At 43.7% G+C, this 22,970-nt stretch overlaps 1 protein-coding gene across 7 annotated transcripts in view; it reads right to left on the reverse strand.

Annotated features, from left to right (window-relative positions):
* Positions 1–22,970, reverse strand: part of FAT3 (FAT atypical cadherin 3) — a 426,083-nt gene that overhangs the window by 370,546 nt on the left and 32,567 nt on the right. For 2 of the 7 annotated variants that reach the window (XM_080567233.1, XM_080567218.1), the window contains exon 1: positions 9,636–9,855. The exons of 4 other annotated variants lie outside the window; for them this stretch is intronic. The gene's annotated coding sequence lies outside the window, so the exon portion shown is untranslated. Of the gene's footprint in view, positions 1–9,635; positions 9,856–14,817; positions 14,989–22,970 lie in introns of those variants that run through there. One more of the 7 variants, XM_080567220.1, reaches the window with a different exon arrangement.

The following is a 22,970-nucleotide window of genomic DNA, read 5'->3' on the forward strand; positions in this document are numbered from 1 at the left end:
AACAGTAACTCACTAGCAACAAATCGACGGAGAGAGAAAGAATAGACGATCGCAGCTTATTTCCCAGCGAACGTATTCCGTAACACAGAGGAGTGTACGATAGATTTGCCACCATCTGATCTCGACTGTTGTAAAACCAGTCATTCTTCCTTCGTCTGCCAAAAGAGTTCAGAATTACTGGGGATATTTTTGGCAACCTTACGGACACAGAAGCGCTGAGGCGTACTCCCAGAGGACAGCTGAAAGTTTCTTAATAATTTCCATCTATTAGATGCCACTTTTGCACATTACTTGAGGACTGTCCAGTACGATTTTAAGTTAATTAAAGATGATGAAGATGGTGAAAGATGCCTCAGCTCTTATTGCTGCTGCTGCATTTCATTTCTACCCACAGAAGTTTTTTACGACAGCCTTAAAAAAATCAGAAATCTGATCTTGCATCCACTGAAGTTTATGACATAATACATTCACTGAAAAGCAGCTTACAACAAAGATCTGATAAAATATTCTTTGGTCATAAATACAAAGCTTAACTGGGGAGAAACAAACAAACAAACAAACAAAAAAACACACACACAAAAACGCACCCTCTCACATATTAAGCAGAGTAGAAGTGGTAAGAGTCCTCATTCAATGTTATACACTACTTCGTAAAGTCCTAACCTCTCATTTTGATTTCTGCAAATAAAACTATTTTTAACCCTATTTTAACTATTTTTACAGGAAATTACAAGCATGATCGAACTGATGTAATTTGACAAGAGGCTGAATACAAATTATTCTTATGAGAAATATTATTATGGTCACGAGGCAAGGGGCATGAACTGAAATACAGGAAATTCTTCTTAAACATAAAAAAAAAACCTTTTCCACCGTGAGGGTGGTCTGGCACTGGAAGGGTTTGACCAGATGGGCTGGGTAGTCTCTCTCCTTGGAGATATTCAAAACCTGACCGGACACGGCCCTCAGCAACCTGCTCGTGTTGATCCTGCTCAGAGCAGGGGCTTGGACAAGGAGAGCTCCAGCACTGCCCTCCCACCCCATCCCCTCTGGCGTTCCTGGAGTATTAAGTACAAAGCTTCCAACGTAGTGGTTGTGGTAAGGCTGAAACTCACAAAATGTATTGAAACATATTAAAACTGATAATCAAGTATCACAGAAATCCGAACTGATTGTATTGCATGCTTGTTAGCCAAAGCAAAAGTAAACTAGAAGAGTACATCCAAAAGAAAAATACCATTTCTTTTTACACACTTGTATCTCCAACAAATGAAGTGGTGTGTCAGGAAATCCTCTTTTTTCATCAAAGGAACAGATCTGGAACATGGATTCTGGATTTCTGTCTCCACATTGTTATCGTGTTGATGGCTATGGCTCCTTTTCTTGTCAATCTTTATTTTCTTACGTCCTTTAATTAACTGTCACACTTCCTATATTTCCCGAAATATTTCTTCCATGTCTCAAACTTCAGAAACTAGTCATTTAAAGTTACTAAAAAACAGTAACACAGTGAAGCAAATAAATGACGCAGCCCTTTACAAGCGTGGCAGAGCTAGCCAGGGAAGCCTCTTCAGCTTCCAGCTGAGTCTGAAAATGCCTCTCATCACTCTGAGACATTCGGTCCAGCACTGACTGTGCAATTCTACAGCTTTTACTTAGCCGTCACTGCTAATGAAGAAGGGAGTTGGAACTAAGCGGCGTTAGCAGCTTCGCCATCAATGTCACCCATTCAGCACAGATTCGTAAGTGTCTTGGACAGGTCTGAGAGGTACAGGAGGAAGTGGGGAAGCTCAGCCTCAGCTGTGAGCACAGGGCTGAAGCACAAACAGGCAACCAGAATGTGAAAAACTCCAAACTATGCTGAACAGCAACAGCTGAACAAGCAATATCTGGGCACACACAAATCTGGAAGATAAGAGCACGCACAGCAAGCACAATGGTGCAAGTCACCGGAGTGCAATGCTAGAGGAGGCAAGTATTTGAGGGCCAGCAAATTAAATTCATAATCCCCTGAATTCAGCTATTTCGACAATGCCAAACAAAGAAACCTTTCATACAACATACAGTTTTCCTTTAATACACAGATGTTAAAAATAGTTTTTAAAAAGTGAGGGAAAAATTAAAAAAGAATCGAGTTAAAATATATTCCAGATAATAACGTCTCCATGTACATTGTATGAACTCTTTCAACACCCTCCACATGGGTGTACTCTGCACATTTCTCAGCCAGCCTACTAGGAGAGGGGGAAAATGTGGCCAGAGTCAATATGACTTTCAGGTTTGCGATGTCTGAACTGCTGATTAGTAAAGGGTTTATTTCTCTACTGAAGGAAAACCCTTCACTGGGTTAAAACAGAAATAAAATTCCAGAGGATTCATACAGGCGTGTTTGCTAAATGCTCTGCACCCCTGGACTCCTCTTGCACATCCACAGCCATCTCTCCCCAGAGGTTCAAGTCCTCACCACTGCCCTGCCAAAGCATCCGGGGAAAAATGTGCTCAGCAAATACAGTATTGCTGCAAATGGGCTTGCACAACTTTCAGAGGCTTGCTGCTGAGACTGCAAAGAGTTAAACACCACAAGGCATTGCTCTGATCTCACACATCAGTGAAAGACCAGCAGCAACTCTACCCAAAGCAATGCTGCAAAATAAACATGAAGCTGAATCAGACCCATAAGTTCTTAAAAAGAGCCAGATATAGATACGGATTTCCCAAGGTGAACTCCTTTTGTACCAATGCAACCTCTAAACCTATTATCATTTAACCTTCTTCAGGATTTAGGGTTAATTTCCAACTAATAACTGCCATTCGGATCAGCCATGTAAAGCAAATTGACAGAGCTCCCACATACTGAAAAGGGATGGCAGCGTCCACTTGAAACACTTTGCCAATCCTCTGCAGAGCTGAAAAATAAAATTACTGTCTGCACAGTGGGCTCAGCTTCAGTTACTCTCTTAGTGATAACATCGAATGATCCATTTGCCACCTGAAGCTGATGCAGGCTAAGAAACTAAACGATGAGACCCTAAAGGCACATTTTTCCCTATTTGGGGTGACAGCGCTTCTATTCAAGATACAGATAAAATTCTTAAAATTTCTTGCAGCATTATCACTGTCCATCTGGAGTCCCCACAGAATTAAAGTTTTAAAATCCAACCCCGTTTCTCCGTCTGGAGCTTTTTGCCACCGTGACCAGCTGTTAAAGCTTAGGCGTATCATCAGGAATTCAGTGACACAGCAAAGGTTTGAATGCACACATACATTTCTGACTCCCAGCAAGCAGAAAGCAGACCAGAAAATTATGCCCATGACTAACAAGTCCCATCATGCCTCCTAAGCCTCTTCAGTATAAACTGATTTGAGAATGTAACAGTGGTCATAAACATTACATTCTTGTAGAGAACTTTTTTTTTTTTTAAGAAAAAAGTGGGTTTTTTCTTTTTGAGTTTAAAAAAAATGTATATCAGCATAATCATATGTGGCAGAGAGACAGCCACTTGCAAAACAGCTCAGTTCTCTTCTGAACCTTGCAAATGCAACTAATTTGGCTTCCTGCATTACTGTAAGGGCAGAGAGAAGTCAGAACTGGATCACAAGTGTGAGCTGCTGCACGTTTTTCTCTCCAAAATAGCTGCCACCTGGGGGCATGAAGCCAGTCTGCCTCCTCGCACCACAGCTGTGGTAAAGCTGTGGAGAAAATTGATCGGGGAAGGAAAACGAACAAAAATTAGTATCAAGCACAAAGCAAAGATTTTTTTTTTTTTCTCCTGAATGTTAAGCGTTACTTTAAAACCACTACCAAGAGAAGGAAAGGGAAGGAGTGGGATGTGTTACTCAGCCCTGCCACACGCCAGGGCAGGGCCGAGGCAGGGGCATGGCGGCGGGTCCTGGTCTCGGCCTCTGGCTGTGCCACCGCACACGGGGACACCTGATAGGAGCTGACAGGACTTCCTTGCAGACACGGGCCGGGCCCAGACGCTGTCCCACAACTGACAAATAAAATCGGGTTTTGAATGTGAAAAGTGGGTCACGGCAACAGAGAGGAGGACGAGCCCAGCACGGCGGCAGCGTGCAGCGAAGGATGGAGGAGCGACCGGTGGGACCCCGAGGCCTTCATTAGCGGTGTTATTATGCAAATTTGGCAGCGCCCGTCAGCCCGTCAGTCCTGCAACGGGGAGCTGCCCTAGGTGAATCTCATTAAATGCCCCTTGCCCCGCCTGTGCTTATTAGTTCTCCTGTCACCCCGTGGAGGACGCGCTCCTCCTCACCCGGCAGTGCCGAGCTGCTCGTCCTGGCCCAGCCTCTGCTCCCCCCATTCCCCCATCCCTCGCAGGTGATCTTCTCCTTCCAACAGCTCCATCTTCAGTGCCACATCCCCAGAGGGGCACAGAGGGGAGCATTTGGGGACACGGGACACAGGGACAGCTGGCTTGTCCCCCACCACCCCTGCGCTGCGCTTGCTTTCTCACAAAGCCAAGGGATGGGGCCACACTGAGAAGTCTGGAAGCTTCTTTAAGCATTCACTGTTTTCCCAAAAAAAGTTAGAGTCCCCGCATACCTGGGGATCCCAGGGAAAGGGCACGTGTCCACCTCCACAATGGGACGTGTGCCCGAAGGACACAAGCACTGCAAGCATGCAGTGCCGTATGCAGCATCCTCATCCAGACCCTGCACTCTCCCAACCCTCCCCTTAGTTATCGTTACCATTACCGCACAAAAAATCTGGACTTTTTAAACAGTGCTTAAATGATTCTCTCCCCCAAAGAATTAAATTACCATTTATAGCCTATTCTTCTATTAAAAATTTATCAATTTATTCATCACTTCTAGGACTGAGACCTTTCATTTGTTTTACAATGAAGAAACCTTTGATCCGCAATTCTCCAAGGCTACCATTTTTTATTCTTTAGTTCTTCTCATTAAAAATAAAATACCTCTATTCTCCAAAACGCCTTGATGGCACACTCAGAATGCCCACTGTAACAATGAGAAACTTATTTTAGCCTTACCTTGTGATAGGCACTTCAGAAGTTTAAAAGGCTTCTTTTTCTTTTCCTTTTTTTTTTTAAATCATAACAGTGCTGTACTTAAAAAAAAAAAAAGAAGGAGGTTTTACATCCAAGAATCACCAGGCTGGAAGACTGCAACCAGACAGTATTTAGAGAATGAGCCAGAAGAACGCCTTTCTCACAATTACAAACAGCAAAAATAGTGTTTTGCAGAATTTCACCCCCCCAGCACGCTGAATTGGGCTAACCTGAGGTGAGTTTGCTCTGCAACACCTCCCAAGCACCACCCCAGCCCTGCCAGGCTGCCTCCGAGGAGCAGCTCCTCTGCCGAGCCTCAGCCAGCCCAGGCATCAGCGCTCACAGGCACAGCTCACAGAGGAACATTTGGAAACCACGTTTCAGCAATTCTGCCACCCCACACCGCAAGTTTATCCTGTTCTCAACAGCTGGACACACAAAGATCCCTCTCAGCAAAACAACCGTTAGCACTTGGGTGTGACTATGACCACAGAAAGCAGATTTGCCCCTACCCAAGCTGCTAAATGTGCATTTCACATCAGCCACCTCAGGCTGCTCCTACTAACAGCAGGCTAAAATGTCAAAGTGGATTTGCGGGATTGTAATCCTGGTACATTTCACATCTCACCTTTCTGAGGACCATACACAATCACATTTCTATTCTGTAAGATTTCTACCCCCTTACCTATCAATAAAAAAAGCTGAGGACCGTTTGCCCAGCCTCAGGTTGCATGGCACAGCCTGGCCGCGTCCCCCTACTTTAGCCCCGTATGAAGCACAGGACATCACTACTATCTGTTGTATGTCTTTTGGATCAAAAGTTCCAAGCATGTGCTTTGGATCAGAAGTTTGGAGTGACCTGAGAGCTCTGTCAGCCCCTCTCAGTAGAGGGTCACCTTCATGCATGCCCTGGAGAAGGCTGCAGGAGGGCGCAAAGTCAGTGGTAGAAATTCAGCCTTTATGCCATTGTCCCATTGCCTATGGGGAATGGCCCACGGGCCAAATCTGTGCCAGGCAGCAGGTTAACACATCTACGAGCTTGTTCTCCCCATTTAGCAGTACAGATGCAGCATGAAGGGCCCCGCTTTGCTGCCAACCCAGTGTAAAGCCTACACGTGCAACGCCAAGTGATTCCCCAGCACAAGAGCACCTCGTGAACTCATGCAGGTCTGCCAAGCACAGCTCTGCATTACATAGAGGCTTGCAGGGCTTCTTCTGCATGAAGGTTTATGATCTTTTCTGATCTTTCAATACACCTAGCTGACAATTTTCCTTCAAATTCATTTTTCAAGGAAAATTTTGATTTTTATCCGAAATACGCATTTCCCCACATTTGCTCTCCACTGAAACTCTGATGACTGTCAGGGAGAACAGTGCCTGAGGAGCAGAATGTGCTGTTTGCATGTTGATTTTTAACACCAATACATTTTCTATACACCGGAATGCTATTTTCTGCACACCTGTCACAGAAAGCTGAAGAACGAGCTAAAGCTGAACTCTGGACAGAGACCAGACCCTGTTCCAGGCCTGGGTTCAGCTCACATGCAGTGCTGAATCAAGCCCTCAGTCATTTCCCGAGAGGTGAAAGGGAAAAAAAAGTAAAATCTAAACTTTCCAATTCCCAGCACTTATATTCAGCAACACCAAAGCAGAATGACCAGCTAACTTGGTAGAGAAAGAATAATATACTCCACTACCAAAGCAAGAGCGTATCAGAGGATCAAAAACCACTTAGTGTCCAAGCCGCTGTTTAGTGCAAAGTAAACCCTCCAGCTGCTACAGGGAGCGAAAAGGCAGCTTTTGCCAGCAGACACATTTGTGTAGAAGCCCGAGCTATGACCACAGGACCCCACCAAAAGTACCTGTGGTCCCTCCTCATTCCCGACACTCAGCAGTTACCTGCATTAGGAGAGAGAAGAAGACAAACAGAGCCAGTGGAAAGCACAGAAATCCAGAAAACCGCTCCGTAAAATAGCACGTGGCAAAGTGTAGCTAATTACGCTTTTGTCACCAAATACAAGACGGACCAAAAATATTACTGTCTTGTAAGTCACTTGCATATGCCAGAATATTTCCACTCCGCATAAATGGATTCCTTTCAAATATTGTGAAAATGAATTCATCCCATAGAAACACAACAGGCCTAACTGCATGTCACCAGATGTCACCCGGGCTATGATACAGCCACTTGAGTATGCTCTTCACCAGCATCGCATAGGAGCCGCGAATGTCTGATGAGCCCCAGGAACGCGGGCTTGCCAAGCGCTTGTCAATCTCCAGCGTGTGTTATTCCTCTCCAGTAATCTCATGCCGGCATCTTGTTCCTGTGTACATAAAAGCTTGCTCAGCGTGTTCAAATTGCTGTAATTCTGACAGCCTAATCATTTGGCGAAATGCTGCCATATTAGCAGATAACAGCTTGCCCTCTCTGCAAACAGGAGGCTCCTACTCTGCATCACTTGTTCCGGGGACAGGATGGACGAGGGGGTTTCACCTCCTGCTCCTGTTGGCGTGATAATATTAATAATACATAAATGCCCATTACCCCCCATAGCAGTGTTCAAATACATCGTGGGGGTTGTTTTACTTAAGCAAAACAATGCACACGCACAGAAAAGAGGCACTATTCCCATTTCACAGAGTGCTTCACAGAGACAGAAGAGAACTTTATGTTACAAAGGAAACGCGTGGGCTGAGAAGGCAAACTGTATTCATCCCACCCAGTCTTAGTCCAAATAATCACAATATTATTGAATTAGTGCTCTGCTTAAAATGAGTGGAGATCAGCAGCTCACCAAGTGTGGTTCGTAGTTAACCTTTGCTCTGTGAGTCACAGGAATGACTGACAGAGGTCAGGCCAAAGGTTTTCCTAGCCCAGTATCCTGCTCGATAGTGGCCCGCAACAGATGTGTATGGAGGAGGAAAAGCTGGCAAAATACACTGCAATAACTCTATGCCACAATCTAGCGATCTGCAGCTCCCACATTTCAGGAACCGAAGGGGATTTCTCTCTTTTTAAGAGCGTTTGATGGATTTCTTTTCCAGGAATTAGTACAGATGCTGTCTGTTGGCATGAAAACTTCTGGCATCAACAAGGTCCAGGGGCAGCAAATTGCACAGATTCACTACGTATCTCCATCAGGTCACTTTAAGCCTCATGCCTCAGACTTGAAACAGCTGGAAGACCAGTCATGTGAAAGACTAACTAATCCTTCCCTTTCCAGCTAAGCAGGTTTTCCTTAGTGGCCATAGTTATTTCAGATCCCATTACTGTGCAGATAAAGTTAAGGTTACTCTTTGCACTACTTCAGGTCTACCCTGCAGACAACGTCTTGGTCAAAAAAGCAGCGAAGTATTAGGCAAATTATATATTTAAGTACAAGGTATATTTTTATGGATTAAATACATATACTTTTTGAAAAAGGCAGGAAAATATTAGTGCCTTTCCCCTGCCACAGCACATGACTGGGCAGGAATGACTCCCATCACAAAAGTCTTGCAGCCGTTCCTCCTAGTACGGTAATTGCAAGGAAAGCACTTCACTGTTTAGGCCAGTGGTTCCCAAATGGCCGCTTCTAAAGCATGAACCACCTTCACCCAATAGTGCACATTTCCACAGAAATTCCTCCACCCGTTCTTCCATTAAATAGGGGATCAAGTTATTATTAACCCTGTCTTCTTGTTTCTTTTTGCGTTTTCTCCACAACTCCGATACTCATGTTAGAGCTCACAATATTGTCAAGTCCTAGGCCTCTCAAAGAGACCAGTAAAGGGAATACCTTCACTGTATCAACAATACATTGATCAATGTGCAAGCTGGTTTGTACAGGAAATAAACAACCTCCATCCTGATCAAAGGTCCTGAACATGTTGCTTGACAGACTATAAGGAAGTGTTTTAAACACTGCAGGGCACTATGTTTGCATTTAATCTTTTCTTTTTTATTACTTTCTTTTCTAAAACATTTTTCCCCAACCTGTCAGTGTTTGCTTTCCATGATTTGTTTATGCTATGTAAGCTGTAGGTTATTTCTGTAAGAGACCCTAATTTCCTCCTCTGCTGGGACTATGGCGATAGCCCCAAGGAAGTTTACACTGAAAGAGAAGAGCATGACAGGCAGTGAATTAAGTGGTTCAGAAAGAGATTCAATTAGCTTTCTCAGTGGAGGAAAATGAAGATTAAAAAAAAAAAAAAAAAAAAAGGAGACTCTTGGCTGTTCCACTCTCCTGTCCCAACTTCTGCAAGTGGACACCAACAGACAGTCAAAGAAAATAAAAATAAAAATTCAATAGAAAGGATGATTTATCAATACAGGAAAAAATAATAAAATTTGTCTTTTTTTTTTCTTGCAGCTATCCCATAAGATGGAAAATGCCTCTTTAACCCCTCCAACTGAGTATCCCAGCACCAGCTACAGCAACGGATCTGCACAATCTGACTGGCAACACTCATCCATGGACACAACCTTCACAAAAGTGCAGCATCTCCCTCGCCTCTCCCCTTCATGCCCCGTGGTGAGGACCACTGCCAGGCTCAGAGAAGAAGCAATCCTGAACAGATATGATCTACATAATAATAATAAACAGCAGGAGAACAGCCAGTTACCTGCAAATGAAGTTACACACTTGTTGTCGTAACCAGACCAGCCATGTGGCTGGAGCAGCCCTGGGCTGACTGATAGAAGCTGCAAAACTCCTGTATCCGGGCACCACCTCGTGTTCCTGCTTCAGGGTCTGACCCGCAGACCGGTAGAGTCTTTCACCCCTCAGGGTCTTCTTTTAGGAAGGATCGAGTTCTCCTGACAGTCTTTGGTCTTCCTCCCGTCCTGCCAAAAACGTCTGTAAGTTCCAGGTTTTTCCCTGGCAGCCCTCTCAAGAGACAAACGCGTGAGGGAGGAGCTTTCCACCCTCCCCACACACTTTTTTTTTTTTTTTTTGGTGGCCAATTCCCCGTCTGGCTGAATTCGATTCATTTGTTTCTACTGGATGTTTGCTTTTCGAGCTGCTGTAAAATTAGATGGCAGGAAGCCTAGAGCTCCTGTGCAGGCATCTTCCTTACCATCTCTTAAGCCGCAAAGCACAGAAATGGTGCATTCGTTCCAGTGAAGAAAGCCTGGCTAACGTTCCCACAAGCCTTAAAAATGCTTTGAAACCCAGTGTTGTAAGCTCCCAGGACTGACTGAGACTTGTGTCCTCCTGGAGAAATCCCAACCTAAGAAAACAATAACGCCAGCACTGAGAAGGAGCCAGACCCTGAGAGGTGTTGGAGCTCAAAGTTTTGAAAATGCCAGATATTACTCAATCTGATGCCTAAACTACTACGCTGTTCCATCAGGCACTAGTGGAGTATTTATTATTTTTAATACATGCTGCCTGCGGACAGAAGCAAACAAAGTAAAAGAGAACGACAAGTGCCCCTTCAAAGGGACTGCCAGCTGAAACAAGAAAGCTGCATGTATAGTTTAGACTTTGTACTTTCGAATGCATATGCACCCACAAAGAGAGACAAAGCATTACAATCATGCTATTCCTGACTCCAACCATTTCTTTGCATTTAAAAATACACAGAATGCCATGAACATTCATTATTCTTTAATGGCACACTTTGGCCAAGAGAACCAAATGCAAGAAAATGAAAGACCTGGTTTGCTATTGAAAATTGAAGGCTTCTCATTAAAAGTTTTAAAAAAGAAAAGTGTAATAGTCAGGAGAAAGTGTCTACTTTTAACTCCCTTCTCTTGTTCCTCCCCAACTGCGCTCTCAGCCATGAAGATTAAGAATGTATTAAGAAAGAATGCTGAGGGAAACTTAAATAAAGGTGGCTTTTTCTTAAGAGCAGATTGCAAAAACTGTAAGAGAAGCTTAATCTGATTAAAATAATAATGACATTTTCCAAACCAGAAACTTGGTATTTAATAAGGAAGTCTACATGCAAAACAATAATTTTCACATTTCTGTGAACAGAAGACTATTTTATGATATACTAAAAAAGGCTGTGTTCAGCTGTCCTTGGGATTTACAAGATGCTAATAACAGAGCTCCTGTAAGTTGTTTACCACTCGAGAAATACATTTAGAGAAATGCCAGCATGGTGGATGAGTGATGTTACCCTAAGAAGGTTCAAAGTACCCTTGAGTCAATGCACAACCTTTTCACAGTCTTCCTTGGTAATGTCTTATCTGAAATTGGACAGACGTAACAGTTAGATTGTGTTAGTAACTGCCAAGGACATGACACATGGCACATGCAGTTCATGAAGGCTAATCCATGGAGAGACAGTAAATTACTCCCTCGTCAATCTGTTTTGTGCACCACAGAGTTTTGCACAACCGAAGCTGGCAGCGTACAGCACAAATCTCCCAGGACAGACCTCAAACAGCCCAGTGAATGCCAAAGCTGGACCTTGTAGCATCCCAAGGACTCTGCAACAGGCAGCAGCTTTCAGCTTCCACTCCATTTCTACTTGCACACATAACCTCTAATTTAGGAAAAAAAGGCTACAGGATGGCACACCCTCACGGGGTAAGTGCCAACACCTGCTTTACAATAGTCCTTTTAAATTCCAGGATCTCTTCCAGCCAGTTTCATCTAGCTTCCATTTCGTTTTATTTCTACAGTCTACAGCCTCTTCACTCACATACCTTTTAAGTCATTATTTCCCAAAGTGAAAGATAATGTACCATTATTATCCTATATCTTAAGAAAACGGGATACAATACTAGATCAATATCCCAGCCTACTATTAGATGGCTGCACAGCCAGCCACAAATCTTCCTGTCCTTATCATTCAAATACTGAAATACCTAAGGTTCTTCTGTCCCGCAAAAAGCTCTTAAACATTTAATATCTTTTCCACTTAACAGCTTTATTTCTTCTTAAAGTTAGTGGCACATATTCTAATGATGCATTTCCTCTATTACTTCTCCATCTGCAATTTATGCATTTGTATGAATTTAACTCTGGTGAACAATAAATTCAGAGACAGAAGAAGGAGACAGCAAGCAGTCATCATACAAAATTCTTCAAAACCATCTGCTTTAGTTTTGGTACAAGAGCAATCAAACTTCTAGTGCTCAGCAGGGAACTATCCTCCGTTCCAGCTGACATACCACAAAGTCTCTGATGACAAGGCCAGTGAGAATAAAATTGGCATCTTTCTTGTAGGAAAGGGACCTTGAACCTTTGTCTGCTCCACACATCTCATGTGGGCCAGAACTGCCATCCCATGCTAGCAACCTTGATCCAATGCTCTCCTGAGTCAGGCCTGAAGTGGCCGCCAAGGACTAAGCTATCCTATGCAGATGGTCTCATGAAATCAGAAACGGCTTGTGGAAGCACATGAGTCATGGACCTCCCTTTATATACGGAGAATGCAGCTCCTTAGGAGAGAAAAGGAACGGAGGCAATTTCCTATCATTGTGGTATTACAACAGTGTCATTAAAAACAGTGGTCACAAGGTATGATTCCTCACCAGTCTTAAAAGTCAAGAAGCACCTAATCTGTCCCTTGTTAAAAAAAAAAAAAAAAAGAAAGAAATCCTCTAGACAAACTATGGTTTTTTTTGTTGTTATTGCCTGGGTTTTTTTTCTTTTCTTTTTTTTCTTTTTTTTTTTTTTTTAATAAAAACACTTCTGGCTTCCAAGCACATACATTTTGGCTTGATCTGAAGAGTTCTTCCAGTCCTGAGTTCTTCCAGTCCCGATCATTTTCTCTTTTTTTTTTTTTTTCTCCTTTTTGTACTGCTTTTCACAAAACCATAGAAACACAGGGGGAGACGAGCAAGGAACGATTTAAAGTGCTAATTCCAGTTCTCAGGTCATGGACCTTCCTACCATATGGTCCCAGCAAAATACCACCTTACCATGTCTCTAGAAAACCTTCCCAGTTCCCCTATGGAAAACACAAGGCAACTACTCCTGAAAAGTTTATAGCCAAAAAAGTTTATAGCCCTCCACAGGGGAGCAGCTGGAGGTGCCATAGCTGGGGACCCAGTCCCAGAATGTCCCAATCAGCACCCAAAACGTCCCTATCAGCAGCCATGTTTCTGCAGTGCTTCCAGGGGTGTCAAGAAGAGCTCCAGCCATGCAAGGAATATTGTTGATAAACAGGAATTGCTCAGATGGCTCCGTTCAGCCTGCAAGAGGCTGTGTGGAGCCTACCATCAGGGTCAGTCAGTGTGTAGAGAGGAGGAAAGGAGAAGAGTGTCCACCCCTGGAGGATGGCTGTCCTTCACCCAGAGGACACCCAGCACCACCACCATGTTTGTCCCCCTTTCACCAGGTCTGGGCCTGCATGAAGCCTTCCACCAACTTCCAGCTCCAGGCAGGATAGCAAAACCTTGTCTCGTACCTCAGAGAAACATCACTATTTTGTATTAATTTGTTGTAGCCTGTGTCCCCCAGGAGAACAGGGTGGGTGACAGGCAGCGGGCCTGGCTGGGTGTGCACCACCACCATGACTGCTGCCTGCCCTGGCCACGCACTCTCCCCACAGATTTTGGGGACGCAGGAGTGGCAAAGAAGGGGACTACACAGGACACAGCTCCCAACACCAGGTATCAGCCCTGCTCCCCAGAAGGTGGGGTTTCTCTTTGACCAAGTGCCACCTATCCTAAAGTACTGTGCCAACACCAAATTGCAGCAGAAAACACCAGAGGAAAGAATTCTGCAATATCATAACCTGCAAATATTCAGGTTTCCTCACCCACGAGCATCCATGTGGGCACCACAGGGAGGTGAGGAGGTCTGGAGCCTCCTGCCTTCTCACGAGGCCAGGCCCCACCAGTGACACAGCTCAAGGACGGCTCTGTCCCAGACAGAAAACCTCCAATTTGGTTTCAATTAAGAGAAACTATTTTGAAGACAACTCAGTCCCAGTTCCAGGCACTGCAATTTCCAGCTCCCCGTTTTAGAAAGCTCCTTTCCAAATACTGCCGGTCCTTGGCCGCTGTACAAGCTGCACTCTTTTTAGGTTGTGGACGTTAATCAAACTGCTCCTTATTTTTAGATTTTCTTCATACGACTTTACGCCACAAACTCTATTAACGTTATGTCTTGGAACATCAAAGTTAATCACAGATCAATCAAACTGACAGAAGACGTTCCTCCTGCTTTGGGAAAACTGAACTCAGCTGGCTTTTTAATAGGAGAATCGGAGAGAAAATAATAATAATAATAATAATAAATCTAAAAAATACCCCACGCACTATAAATCAACGGATCAGACAACCTGACTGTGAATGAAATTTCTCCAAGGAGGTGGGGAGGGAGCAGAGCAGCAGTTTTTCCCTGGAAGTGCCTCTGTGCACAGGTTTCCCTCAAGCAGGATTAAAGGAAACTGAAAATAAAAAAATGAAATAACTTCAGATCCCATCGTTGCCGTTTACTGCGCTGAAGCCTGCTCTTGAAAACAGCCCCAGTCCTTCTCTGCAAAACCAAAAAGAAGTCACAGGTCAGCATCATGTCCTGTACAAGAGGCTGCGTTTTGCCCAAATTTCCTCACTGGCACTCAGAAGTGCTGCAGAACCTTCTGCAGTGGTTTTGTTGGCACCTGGAGGCACAGGTAAACCACAAATCAGGAAAATGTACCACTGCATATATGAAAACTGATAGAAAGGCAAAAAAAAAAAAAATACCTCGTAAGTGCAAATTAAAGATTAAAGGTACTGCCAGCTAGTACCACAATTTCTGATTGGAAAATTCTGACCTGCTACTATTATTAGTGATACTTTTTAGATTATGTAAAAAGAAGGCTATTAAACACTTATTTTTTTTCCCAGGTCACTTACCCTCAGCACAAAAACAGAGCCAGCGACTCTCCTGAGTTCCCTGCAACAGCTCATACGATGCCACAGGCATCCGGAGTGAGACCTGAAGCTTTGCAGCACTCTCAGCTTCTATGGACATCAGCAGCTGTAGCATCAGAGGTATGCAGCGAGGTGTGAGCAACTACAGACTGTCTGCTCAGAACAAGCAGAACAAAGTTAGACCAGGAGTAATGAGACATCTCCCTCCCACACCCCTTTCAAACCAAAAAAAAAAAAAAAAAAAAAAGGTAAGACGATGCTCTCACTGAATATTACAACACACCTTGATTTCTTTATATTCAGTGAGAATACTTCTGCTTTCTTTGCACCCATCCATTTAAGCCACCAACCATACCTGTGTTCTGCTAGCATTTAAAAAAACAAACAAACAGGCCCCCCACATAAAACAGCAGATGAGGGAAAATGTAAAAGACATTATCTCAAGCCCTTGCTAAATTAATGCAGGCTAAAATTTCAACACAGAAAAAGGATACAAAAATTTGGCTATGCAAAGCTTCCTGTTTCGAATTCCATGCACCAGAACGTAATTGGGTTAGTCTTAAGATTGCAAAAATTTAAATGGCAACTTTGTGAAAAAGCTGAAAACTCTGGGAAAATTCTGTCAGCAGCAAAAGCAAGGTGACATTCTCCAACACTTCTCCAGCTTCATGTTTAAAACGAAAGGGATCATTCTCTAATTTCTCAGCATGAGCAACTTGTTTAGGCAAACTGCAGTCCAGAAAAACACCTTCCTATTCAGAAGGTGTTACAATTTATCTTTGACTTATCCTCCAACCCGGGGAAATGAACCGAAAAGCACCAAGCAGGAAGCTGTACGTTCACATCGGAAGCTCTTGGCAAAACTCCAGGCGTTCAAGAGCTTCCCCTGGCACTGCATGGCCCATCCTTGACAGGTTAAAGGCAGGATCCTGCACACAAACCACCGTCACACCACTGAGCAATGCCACACACCTGAATCCCAGGCATCACACCTGCCTTCAGTTCGTATTTTCCACAAAGAAAACTCACTGTTGGCAGATACGGAACTTTTAGCATATATACAGATGGGAGGGAGAGGATTGAAGAAAAAAAAAAAAGGAAAGAAAATGAAATCTAACTGAAGCTGGGCTTATGATTTAAAGACTAGAGGAAGCGAGTTTAATCTGTGAATGTTTTTTGCCCTGTTACCAGTCAAGAATTACTGGTTCTGCCGTGTCAAAGCACACAGGGCTTTTGTTATACTTTTCTGAAGTGTTATATTTACACATTGTGGCTATATTTTTTCTGGCTGCTGCTCAGATGCTTAAGGAATGATAAGGATTCTTTACCGCATTAAAGGGGTTTAAAATGCAATGCACAGCCAAGCAATTTGGGAAGCAATCGCTATGTTTCTAAAGTGAACTTTAATCTAGAAATGCTCATAAAAATCATATTATGGCATACGGAAACAATAATGTTAATTAAATAATTTGCATTTACATAGCAATCGGTCCCAAGGGCCAAGCATATAGTAGCACAATTCACATGAAGTACACCGTGTGCTCAGCAGCAACAGATCTTAAAGGTTTGACCTGAAGAAACCCAAGTGCAGGCAACGTCTCTTGTATTTTGCACCTCCTGTCCTCACGTCCGAAGGCAGCCACCAGTTTTTGGCTACTTCAGATTATCAAGCTGGGCTTTCACTCTTGGTGATTAGCTATGTAAGAAGCACCCACAGTTAGTTTATTTTATATTTTAGTAATCTGTACCCAAATGACAACAGGTCTTTGCGTAGCAAGGACATGCTCCAACCCAGCACAAGCACCTTGCTCAAATCTCCGTGCCTGGCCCTCTTCAGGTATGTGCAGGTTGCGCCTCCCAAGGTAACAGAAGCACCCAGACTGTCTATCCTTGAGCCTCTTTTCACTTGTTCAACTCAAGCAAAGATAACTGTGGAGATATTTAACACCCACAAGCCAGCTCTAATTCAATATTCTCAGTCAGACAGGATTTGTACACGACAGAAATAGAACTAACCGCATTACAAGAGGAATGAACTCTTTCCAAGACACTGCCCATTTTAAGAGCAGTGCCAAACTCCTTATATTTATGTAGGTCTCTTAACGATTTAGTAAAGAATTAGTAGTGGCAAGAACCAGAAACACTAAAAGCACACTATTGTTTTTAAATGAGGACACTGTCAAGATAAATATATATATGTACACACATATACATAAAATGTAGACAACCCCATCTTCATTTGTGTTTTTTTGTTAGATTTTCTGCCCCATTTATTAGCTCTGTTGGGAAAGCAGCACTAGCTAATTTCAGTATTTGTTCTCAGCCAATTTGACTTTTTGGCTTCCTTCCTATGCCCTAACAGAGTTGCTCTGTTTCCAAAGAAGGGAAAACAACCATTGCATTACTGGAGATCGGATAGTCTTCCCAAATCTGCTCAGGCTCTGTGGGAGAAAAGCATCCCGCCAGCAGCAGGCACTGCCACCTGCAATGCCACCTCCAGCAGGGACAAGAGCCGGCGATGCTATGGGACAGCTTGCTGAAGAGCTGGAGCTGCTGGATGAGTGAAATACCCCAAACACTGGATGGAGAAAAGGCAAGTTGTAAGCAAACCTGAGACGTGGTGCTCAGCAGGGACAACAGCCAGGTGTTGAGAAACATCTACACAGAATGGTGATTACCTTCACACACCTGCCCCAGTCTGCCCCTAGGATTTGGATTTGGAACTGCTCATTTAAGGTTTTTTTGCTGCAAGTTGAAGCAGTGAAGGTTTTGGAAGCTGAAAGCTTAAAAAGAAAGTGATGTGCAAGACTAGAAGGCCTCTTGGTAAATCAGAAGGACTGAGAAGTGGAAGCACCAATGCTACATTTCAAGAGGGACCTCAGTTCTTGGAGATGATTTTGCACCATGAGATGGCAATGCTTGTTCCCACAGAGGCTGGAGCCCTGAGGCTTTGCTTGGGGAACATCTCCAGCCCTCGCCTTCTTCTGGCCGCTACACAAAGTGCACACCATACACACAAAGGGGCAAAATGAACCCCCTGCAGACTTTCCTCTTAAATGGGCACTTTATGTTGCATGAAGCCGAAAGACTTCAACTAGTTTCACGCAGATGCAGCTTCGATCTAAGCACCCAGTACAACCCAGTACAACCCCGTTAAATCAAAAGGATGTTTTTAACCAACTCAGGTCTTCCTAAGCCTGGAGATCCCAGTCCTTTTGTACAACACCCGTTTATCAGACCTATATTGCTTCTCTGTTTCTGGAAAAAAAAAAAAAAAAAGCCCCCAAAACCCAAAAACAAAATAAAGGATAAAGAACTAATAAAAGGTAGGCCTAATCTAAGTCCCACTACTTTCAAAGGGATTTGCATATGGCCCAGTGCTGCCATAGTTCTTTTCACATCTGTGGGGCATTAAAGGAAATAACCAAATTTTGAAATTAAAGTTGGGTGTCCCTCGTGGCAGTGCAGAGGAACTAAGCCTTTTTCCTTGCCCCTTCATTTTCTTTTCATCTTCAATTTTGTTTGCCACTGCTAACTTAATATACAGGAGTTAATTTCTTTCCTGACTCGAGGTATCACTAGGGGAATATTGTGTGTTACTGTGGCGGCTGGAAGTCATTACATCTATATAAAAATTAACCTGTGGCAGTACTCTAATCTTTTTTTTTTTTTATTTATACAAAAGCACCTGCCTTATTAATACTGCAGTTGAAGCAATTGCTAATGCAAATAACTGAAACCTTAACTACATTAAATATGCAAATACAAATCTCTAAGCATTTCCCTCAATCTGTGTAAAAAAGATCTTAGTCCTTGAGATGCAGAAATACAAGGTATCCTAAAGCAATGCAGCGTGCACCAAGCAGAGATTGGTTTTCCATCCCACCCACCTTCACAATAAACCTTTTGTACAAAATCAACCCTCCTATTTAAGCCAAACTCACAAGCAAAAAGGGATACTAATATTTATATTTCGGAAACAGATATGAGAGTAAGCCCTTAAGGAAATACGTTAAATGGACTGAAAAAGAGGAAATGATAGACAGAAAACAATTGAAGTTGTTGAACACACTGAATATAGTGCTTATACAAATTCAGACATTCAAACCATTAATCCTTAAACTCCTCGTTTCTGAAATAATCTCTTCCATGCTGAAATACACACCAGGTCTAAACTTGGGAGGGAAGCCACCACACCCCCAAAGCTAGCTAATCGGGCTATTTTTATGTGTAACACTTCTGGAAGAAGTGTTCTGAGTATGCCTATACCATTTTCCTAGATGTTTAGTGCACACAAGCAGCAGGGAAAATTAGCCTGTGCTGAGCTCCACGCTGCCATCGCTAGATTGCAGCTGGAACCTGACGCATCATTCAAGGCAAGATGAGGTGTCTGCACACTGTGGTGTATTTTCAGGACTACCATAGTCATACCTACAATAGGTCACCCAGTAAAGGAACAAAACTTTTGGGCTTATGCTCATCCCAGAACTGTGTAAAAATCTATTCAGCCATTGTCCATTCAAAACCGTCTCATCCATTCTAGGGACACAAAAAGCACACTTTTTAAGATTCAACACCCACAAGAGGCCTTATCAAGAAGCCTGGCAAGAAGTGATGATGTGCATTTACACCTCCCCCGACACCAAAAAATATACATGATGCCAGAGCCATGGACGGCATAAAGGTAACAGAAGAAACCCTTGAAATGCTGAAAACAGAACAAGTTTTGTATGTTATCAAATGATGCCATCCCTAAGGACTACAGCAAAATTCTCAACCTATGGCAGACTGTTTCTGCTGTTTCCCAAAAAGGTATGTTCGAACCAGTGCCAAGAAATCAAAGAGCTTTTAATCAGAGAGAGATAAATCTCACTTAAAATTAACTCCTCCGAAGCCTGGCCCTGAGGAAGTCTCCCACCCTTGCCAGTGGAAAGCAACCAGAACCTTAGCAAGGCAACGTGCTCCATCCTGAAAGAGGTGCCTCAAAAGATGGGACAAGCCACTGCTGGGTACCAACCTTCTCTCTCCACACACGCAACATGCCTGTCTCCCTCCTAGCTCATAACTTGTGATGTTCAGCATGAAGAACCCGGCCTGGTGGACATCCCACTTCCTCCAGCAGCACTGCGTGATGGCAACGCTCTCCACAGGGCTTGTATCGACTCAGGGTAGAAAAAGGAAGCCTTGAGGGGCAGCTAAATGTTGTCCAAAAATTGGACGTCATTAAAAGCATAGCTGTGCAAAAATGTGAGGTAAGCAAAGGTGGGCAATTACAGTGTTTCTGACAGCTTTTGTGTATTTTGCTACGCTGAGATTAAAGGGCAGGTCACTCCGCTGCCAGCACTCAGAGAGAGGGACGTGTATTTACCGAGGCACGTGTATTTACCGAGGCACTTACACAGAGCCTGCTACAGCTGGGAATGTAACGCACTACCAGTCACCACCTTGCTTTACCCTCTGACAACCCAAGAAGTTACCTGACACTCAGAAACAGCAACATTTGGCAGCCCGGCGCTCCCTTCTCCTGCAGCCCTCCTTCACCACTCGCCGCCACACTTGTACTCTTCTCCGGCTGGAAACTCCTCTGCCCAGGGAACACATCCCTGCCCTTCGAGCACAATATGAATAATTTTGACACTAGACCTGGAGGGAGATAGGAGACAGCATCCCCAGCCTGCAGGGCAGGAGGCAGCTCTTCATCAAGAGCCGAGCAGAGCTGCCCCTGCAGAGGGACAGGGTGTTTTGGCCAGCACTACAAGCCGTGCTTCAGACCTGGTCCCCTTCCCCCTGGTTTGGCCTTCGGGTAAAAGGGACATTGCAGCAGCCTGCCGCCTGCCATCGCAAGCCATACACCAAGTCCCAACGCGTTGTCTGAAATGTATCCTTGCTGTTCTCCTCTAACGCAATAGCCCTGTTATTGTTATCATCTGTAAATGAAAACTATCAAGCGGCAGTTCGATACTATAGATTTTTTTATTATTATTTCACAGGACCAAGATTTTACATACTCTGTTTCAGCCAAAGCTCTGACTCATCCCCTGTCCCAAGCATTTGTGCTGCAGCGGATGAGAAATCAAACACTGCAGCACCTAAGCACCTTGAGGTTAGAGCCTGAACTTGAACCTGGCTGCTTTCTTCTCCTAAAGCTGTTTCCAAAGCAGCTTAACAAATGAGAACTTTTTAATGTATTTAATTTTTGCATCCTTCTCAACCCTACCTCCCTTCAAAAATGCGATCCTTTACAAAAACCTCTAGGGATCCCATCTTTTGATTTATTGGAATAATATTGTAGTGCAGAAGTACAGTGTCAGAGTTTGGGGATATGAAAAATGATACAACTTCTGTTCCACTGACTCTCCCTTTCCTGTAATAAACTACTACTGCACTACCCAAGGATAATAAGACAATTTTTCTCCTGCTACTCTAACTGTTTAGCATCCACCCACAAGAACTGAACTAGATACCTCTTTTTGCTACTGTTGTTTGACATCTTTCACACTGCCACAAAATCTGATGAATTTCAAAGCATTTTAATGAGATTTAGGTTTCAGCATTCAAGGTGCTATGAGCACAGTTTTGATCATCACTTAAACCATTTTTTATAAGATAGGGTCCAGTCATCATATTCATTACAGTCAAACTACATCAGCAAGCTTGCTACTAGTTGGACCCAGCAAAGAGGTGAAAATGAAGTGAAGCAAGGACTACCATGAATGGGTGAGAAGACAGCTCTGGTTTATGACCTGACAATACTAGGTTTTCTTAGGGATGATGTTTAACCAAGAAACAGTTTATTAATTCAAAACCCTAATTTCAAAGAAATTCAATTTCCTTAGAACTATGCTGCAACCTGTGGTTCTTTATCACTGCAGAATAGGAGGACATCAGATTTCACATAACCTATCTAACATACTCAACCAGTAAATGTACTCTAGATTGTGGCATGTATTTTAGGAAATCCTATTTCGACAGCCCACCTGTGATAAAATCTCCATCTTTTCCACTCCCAATCTACAGATAGCTAATACTGGGGTTCACAATGAAGAAAGCCTGCTCAGTATATAGGAAATGGGAACCCTTGTTCAGATGCAAAAGCTGCAAAGCTAGAATCTTGCCATCGCATTCCCTGCTGGACTTACAGACTGCTTGTCTGGTAACAACTGGTTCTTGTGTGTCCACACACCTGGGCAGCTGGACTGGCTTTGCTTGGGAATGAGCGTTTGATTCCACTGAAAAGAGAATCACTCCCTTTCTCCCAGAAAAAGCAAGCCAGGAATTTGCCCAGCTCAGAGAAGGGTCCAACAGAACAAGAGACATGATGTGCACATGCTGGGCTGAACCTACCTCTGAAGGCCTAAAGGCGTAAGAAAATTAAGCAAACCAAAGCAGGTCAAAATTAGAGCCCGTAGTCCAGTGAGATGTACAGCATGCAGGATGCGCCAACTTCCTTCCTCTCTCTAAAAACGACCTGCCAGTCTGATAAAAGCAGCAGCATTTGCATTCACACCTCTACATTTTTCGATGTAAAAGGTTACAAAATAGAAAAAAAAAAACACATAAAAGAATACATAGCAGACTGCCCTTCTTTTTTCCAAATTCCACAGAGTTACAGAGTTACCTCGGGGCTGTGGAGACAGGGGTCAGTGCAGCCAGAGCCCCCAGTTTAGGGCTTCCTGGCCCACGTCTTACACGTGAGATCCTCTGATGCTCTTTCTGGATGCCAGAGAAAGCAAACCAAAGCAATTCCTGTGCTGCGAGCGAAGGGGCACCGTGCTGCTTGCAGGTGCAGCGTGTTCTGTGCTGCTGCCCAAAGGCCAGGGATACTCAGCTCTGTTCCCCTGCAGACACGCGATGCTTTTGTTGTGTTGGCACTGAAGTTTCGCAGAGGAACCAACTGGAAAGCAGTGATGGCTCAAAAATTAGAGACCTCACAGTCTACCTTTAATACCTAATCCCACAGACCCTATCAACACAAAATTACTGCTGGCTTTGACAAGTCATGCGTAAAATGCATGCTGCTGGTGGGAACAGAAAGCACCGAGTGCAGGGCAGAGATCTTGGGCGATTGTCATCCAGGGGGTTTATGCTCTTCCCTTTTGTTGGGTGATTTCAGCTCCAAACATCACTTCTGTGGG

Source organism: Anser brachyrhynchus (assembly GCF_964034855.1).
Source record: "Anser brachyrhynchus genome assembly, chromosome: 1".
Classification (NCBI taxonomy): domain Eukaryota; kingdom Metazoa; phylum Chordata; class Aves; order Anseriformes; family Anatidae; genus Anser; species Anser brachyrhynchus.